Source organism: Hipposideros armiger, unplaced genomic scaffold (assembly GCF_001890085.2).
Source record: "Hipposideros armiger isolate ML-2016 unplaced genomic scaffold, ASM189008v1 scaffold_183, whole genome shotgun sequence".
NCBI classification, from domain to species: Eukaryota; Metazoa; Chordata; class Mammalia; order Chiroptera; family Hipposideridae; genus Hipposideros; species Hipposideros armiger.
Window position 1 is genome coordinate 663,101 of NW_017731533.1, and position 6,000 is coordinate 669,100.

The 6,000-nt window shown below is 36.2% G+C and overlaps 1 protein-coding gene across 2 annotated transcripts in view; it reads right to left on the reverse strand.

Annotated features, from left to right (window-relative positions):
• The window catches only part of CCNY (cyclin Y), a 207,633-nt gene that overhangs the window by 148,835 nt on the left and 52,798 nt on the right, over positions 1-6,000 (reverse strand). The gene's annotated exons all lie outside the window — the stretch shown is intronic.

Sequence of the window (6,000 nt, forward strand, 5' to 3'; positions counted from 1 at the left end):
CATAATTTTATATATAGGAATTCTTGAAGACTCCACCAAAGAGCTATTAGATTTCGTCAACAAACTCAGTCAGGTTGCAGGATACAAAGTTAACATCCAAAAATCAGCAGCTTTTTTTTACAACAATGAATTATCTTAAAAAGAAAATGATCACATTTATAATAGCATCAAAGAGAATAAAATTCCTAAGAATAAATGTTTAAAAGCCATCTATAGATTAAATGCAATCCCTAACAAGATTACATTTTTTACAGAAATAGAAAAAAATAGAAGAGGAAGGGATTAGACAGCAAAAATAGGTAACTACAATATTGCCACAGGGATATGAAAGACAGTTTGGGGAATATAATTAATAATGTTGTAAATATTTTGTAGGGTGTGAGATGGTCACATGTTTTGTTAGGGAGACCACTTCATGGATGGGGTAGAGGCTTGATCACTGCACTGTACACCTGAAGTTGATGTTGTATAATATTGTATGTCAACTATAATTGAATATATATATAGTCACAGAAAGTGAAGTATAGTGTGGAGTGGAGTAAAGGGAATTGTAATAGATATGTATGATATGGGGGGGAGTGGGGAGGTGGAATGGGGAAGAGGGGTTGTCACTTTGAGGGGTAGAAAGTATAACTATTGCACTGTGTTGTACAGCTGAAACTAATTTTTAAAAAAATATTTATTTCACAATAAAAAAATAAATTACTGGAAAAAAAAGATTGCATTTTTTATAGAACTAGAAAAAAATAATCCTAAAATTTATATGGGACCACAGATGCCCAAATAGCCAAAGCAATCCTGAGAAAGAACAAAACACTTACTCATTTCAAGCTATACTATAAAGCTACAGTAATCAAACAGTATGGTACTGGGATAAAAACAGACACATAGAGTAATAGGACAGAATTAAGAGCTTAAAAATAAACCCAACAATATACAGTCAACTAATATTTGACAACAGAGCCAAGAATAGTCCATGGAGAAAATACAGTCTCCTCCATAAATGGTGGTGAGAAACTAGATCCCCCTATCTTAAACCACTCACAAAAATTAACTCAAAACGAATTAAATACTTAACTGTAAGGCCCAAAACCATAAAATTCCTAGAAGAAAACATAGGGAAAAAGTTCCTTGACATGGGTCTTGGTAATGATATTTGGATATGACACCTAAAGCATAAGTATCAAAATAAAAAATAAACAAGTCATACTCATCAAACTAAAAGCTTCTGTACAGGAAAAAAAAAGCAACAAAATGAAAAGATAACCTATGGAATGAGAAAAAATATTTGCCAATAATATATCTGATACGGGGTTAATATCCAAAATATATTAATTCAATAACAAGAAAAAAATAATCCAATTTAAAAATGGGCAAAGGACCTGAATAGACATTTTTCCAGGCCAACCAGTTAATGAAAAGGTGCTCAGCCTCACTAATATAAAGGAAATGCAAATCAAAACCACAATGAGATATCACCTTACAACTGTTACAATGGCTATTATCAAAAAGACAAGAAATATGTGTTGGTGAGGATGTGGAGAAAATAGAACTTTATGGAGATAGTCTCAGAGACACAGAGGAAGAACTGAGGGTTGTTAGTTGGGAGGGGGTGGGGATGAAGGAGAGGGGAAGGGATGAGACAATACAAATTGGTAATTGTAATATGGCCTCAGGGATAGAAAAAGATAGTCCAAGGAATACAATCAATAACGTTGTAAGCATTTCTTAGGGAGCCAGATGGACCAATGCCCTTTTGGGGAGTCCACTTCATAGTTGATGTGGAGGCCTTACCAACGCATTGTATTTCTGAAACTGATGTTGAATAACACTGTATGTCAACTATAATTATATATACATATAACCTCGGGACACGCAGTAGAGTGCGGGAACGGATTCAATGGAATTGTAATAGATAAGCATGATATGGGGGTGGGAGGGCAGTGGATGGGGGGTGGGGGGTTGTTACTTTGTGAGGGTGAAAAGGGTAACTATTGCATTGTTCTGTACACCTGAAACTAACAATAAATAAATAAATTAAAAAAAAAAAAAGAAAATAGAACTTTAGTGTGCTGTTGGTGGAACTGTAAATTGGTGCAGCCACGATGGAAAACAGTGTGGAGGTCCCTCAAAAAATTAAAAATAAAACTTCCATATCATCCAGCAAGTCTACTTCTATATCCAAAGGAAAAGGAAACACTATATCAAAAAAGTATCTACACTTCCATGTTCATAGCAGCATTCTTTACAATAGCTAAGACATAGAAACAACCTAAGTTGTGCATTGTGGATGAATGGATAAAAAACTTGTGGCGTATATATAACATCAATGAATATTATTTAGCCATAAAAAAAGACGCAAATGCTTCCATTTGAGACAACAAAGATGGCCCATGAGGGCATTATGCTAAGTGAAATAAATCAGAGAAAGACAAATACTACATGATCACACTTATGTGGAATTTAAAAAATAATAATAAAAAAGATCAGATTTGTGATTACCAAAGGTGTGGGTGGGAGGTCAGGGGATTAGATGATGGTGATCAAAAGGTACAAACTTCTAGTTGTAAGATAGATAAATATGGGGAATGTAACGTATAACATGATGATTACAGTAAACCCTGCTATATGGTGTATTTGAAAGTTGCTAAAAGAATAAATTCCAGAAGTTCTTATCACAAGGAAAAAATTTTTAAATCTTTTTTCAGTTTTATATCTATAGGAGATGATGCTGTTAACTAAACTTACTGTGGAAATCATTTCACAATATATGTAAGTCAAGTCATTATGCTGTTATCTGTATACCTGAAACTTATATACAGTGCTGTACGTCAATTATATCACAACAAAACTGGAAAAATAATTTTTTTAATTAAAAAATTACTCCTTCCTTTTCCAACCACATTTGTGTAAGGCTGGATTTTCTTCACATTCTTCAAACAAAGCAATCTATCACAAAAGATTGACTATGGAAGCACGTATGAGATTCTAGCTTCCACCTATTAACCAGATATAAAGATGTAATTTAAAATGTAAAACAAAGCTACTCGTCTCATCCAAGTTTTTGTTTTGGAAATTTTAGGGGTCTTTATTAAAAATTTTTTATTTGGGCCGGCCGAGTGGCGCGGTGGTTAAGAGTTGGCTTAGGAGGCCAGCTCTGAGCAGCAGGGCCCCAGTTCAGATCCCACATGGGGGCCAGTGATGCTGCGCCCTCTACAGCTAAGATGGTGAACAACAGCTCGACCTGGAGCTGGGCTGCCGTGAGTCACAGGCGATGGCATAGGCTGCAGTGGGGCTGGCCAGCAGCAGGCATGTGCTTTCGTGAGCTGCCATGAACCGCCGTGAGCGGCCATCCAATGGCCGACAAGCGACTGCCTCAACCAGGAAGAGCGCAATGATAATACCAACATGGGCCAGTGAAGCGACGTCCTCCACAACTAGACTGAAGAGCTAAAGGGCAGCGACTTGTCTGTTCCCCTCCGCCAATTCCCCAATAAAATCTTTAAAAAAAAAAATTTATGTTAATATCAAAAAAATAGGTGTGTTACAATGTTATTTTTCAAAATATATTTTTAAATATCAATTTTAATTTCTAATATGATAAATATAGAGAAAATCTCTTTGGGGTGTTCAATAATTTTTTTATTGAGATATAATTCATATATCATAAAATCCACTTATACAGTCAATGGTTTTTAGTATATTCATAAGGCTATACAATCACCAGCATTATCCAATTCCAGAATATTTTCATCATCATAAACAAGAATCCCATACTTAGATGATTTGGGGGACAATAGTTCCCTGAATTTCAGTACCTTAACAAATTTCAAACAATATTACCCAGTACTTAGGATACTGAAAAATAGTGGCCCCTTAGAAGTATAATCACAGAATTAAGAATGTGCTTTATAGTCACACAACCCAAAAGCAAATTTTTATATAAATTTTAAGCGGTATAAAAGTAGGAAGGAGTTGCATAGCTATGTGCTACACAGAATAATGACCCCCAAAAATGTCCACATCCTAATTCACAGAACCTAGGAATGTTACCTTTCACGGCAAAAGGGAATTAAGGTATTATGGTATTAATAGCAGGAAGAATTAAAGTTACTCTTCAGCTAGATGTTCCAGGTAGGCCCACTGTAATCACAAAGGTCCTTAAAAGTGAAAAGGGAGGCAGAAGAGGAAGTCAGGATGATATATGAGCCACTGTTGCAGGCTTAACACGGAGGGGAAGGAGCCTAGACAGGGCCAAGGAATATAAGCAACCTTCAGAAGCAGGAAAAGGCAAGGAATGGGTTATCCCCTGGAGCCTCCAAGAAGGAACACAGTCCTACTGGCAGCCCGATTTTTGTACACTGATCCCCATGGCCAACTTCCAATAGAAAACTAATACGTACAGTTTAAATCGTTTTTCCCCCAGAAATTATACTTTTAAGATTCCTGCCCCCCACCACAGCACCCACCCCATTCTTTAAGAAAGCAACACTGACCTATCTACACTCTTCCCCTTGAGCTTTTCAACTTTCTTTCTTACAGTTTGAACTCTTATTCTTAAGCCCTTTTTCCTGTCAAATTATAAGCATCAGGGTGCCTGCTTTAGCACCACTTCCTAACAACTGTTGATAGTATGCTTCTGCCTCCTTTACATCTTGGTTTTAATGATCAAAATCTCTTCGGTGGGCACTGACTTCACTTTTTTTCCCTTTTGTCAGCAATACCTTTGGCATATTTACCTTTTTTCAGAGACACATTTATTAGGACCTCTAGTATGCTATGAATATAAAATGTTTCAGAATGCGTATCTGACAAACCACGAATAAGTTTACAAAGATCAAAGCTGCATCACCCGGTCAGTGAAATACTTTCAATTGGTTCAATTACGAAACAGCACCCCATCTGCAACTGCAAAACATTTCAATACGTACAATCTCTTGGTTGAAAGTGTCATTTGTCACTGGTCTTTATGTCAGAAGACGTATTTTACAGCACTAAAAATTAATGTACACTCATCTATCACAAAGATGGATGAGACATAAAACCCCGTGTGACTGGCTATGGAGATGAACAGAGTATTCTTTTAAAATATTTATATTGGTGTGTCAAGCTCTCATTGAGCAAGCTTCTTTTCCTGTTTCTCTGTTAGAAGACATCTGTATTCCTACCAAGAAATTGGAAGAATCAGCTACCCAGCAACAAAGTCAAATACATTAAAAGTTAATAAGAAAAAAACTTAACCCCATGGTAATATTACTTCTCTGGTTTCATAACCTATATGATATGTACATTTCACACAGCTGCCCTACTAAAACTTTTAAGCCTCAGCATTTGTTCTGAGAAGGAGAGGGCCAAATATAAATCATTCAATATGCCCAGAGTTCTGTAGGCAAAACAAAAAAAGCCGAGGGATTTTCATTAAGGAAACTTTTATTTTCTAAACTATGCCTCTTGCTATAAATGCAATAAATATTTAATTATGTGCTATTTCCAACTAGTTGCCAATAAAAAAAAAACCTATATAAAATGACACTATCAACCACGTGTACACTACTTTCCTAGATTAAATACTTCTATGCAATCACCATGAAAAAAATGAAACCATTATTTGCATAGGGTACTTTAGAAAACAAGCTAATATAAAGAGGCATTCATCGCTCTTTACTATATGCATTATACTACACATATAGACCCTGGAATGAAAGAACAAAGCAGAATACAACATCTTTGCACTCAATATAACTAACCCACTCTACTCTGCCCTTAATCATCCATCCTGATGTTCAACCAAACATTGTTGGGAAGCAAGAAATTCATTAACAACTGTAGTGAAGTCTACTGAGCACTTACGACATGCTGGCCCTGGGTCCCACATTCCTAAAAGGTACATTTCATTATCCCCACTTTGTAAATTAATAAAGTGACAGGATTGGGGCTGGCCGAGTGCCTCATTGGTTAAGAGCTGGCTTGGGAGCGCAAGCTCTGAGCAGCTGGGCCGCC